The sequence below is a fragment of the Corvus hawaiiensis genome, chromosome 5, assembly GCF_020740725.1.
Source record: "Corvus hawaiiensis isolate bCorHaw1 chromosome 5, bCorHaw1.pri.cur, whole genome shotgun sequence".
Lineage (NCBI taxonomy): Eukaryota > Metazoa > Chordata > Aves > Passeriformes > Corvidae > Corvus > Corvus hawaiiensis.
The window spans coordinates 24,898,636-24,899,119 of record NC_063217.1 but is presented as its reverse complement, the minus strand read 5'-3'; positions in this window follow the sequence as shown (position 1 = coordinate 24,899,119).

Below are 484 nucleotides of genomic sequence, written 5' to 3'. Positions count from 1 at the left end.
TCTCAGTACCCAAGTAGAGGAAAGAAAAGTGGCTTTTAAATACTCGGCGTGTTTTTCTCCGGCACTCGACCCCGTCGCGCCTCCAGCCGCCGCTCATCCCGCCACCCCGCGCATCCCGCGCACCCCGCGCATCTGGCGCACCCCGCGCTGCCCGGCTGGGCCAGAGTTTACGATCGAGACAAAAGGGCTCTTCTGCAAGGAGAAGAAAAAAAAGGGGGGGGGGGGGTGCGAAGCAAACGGGAGGCTCTAATTCTATTTGTGTCGCCTAGAAATCAGAAGGGGTTTTTCCACACTTCGCCTTGATTTGATTATTCCTTGGAGATGGTTTCTCTGCCCCCAGCCAGACGCGTGGGGGAAGGCCGCTGAGGCAGTTGGCCTATAGTGAGAATAATCAAATTACCCATTTGCTGCAACTTTTTCGGCAGAACCGCTCGCGTGTAGAAAGAACAACTGGAGCCCAAATCCCTCGGAGGGGGAGCGGGTG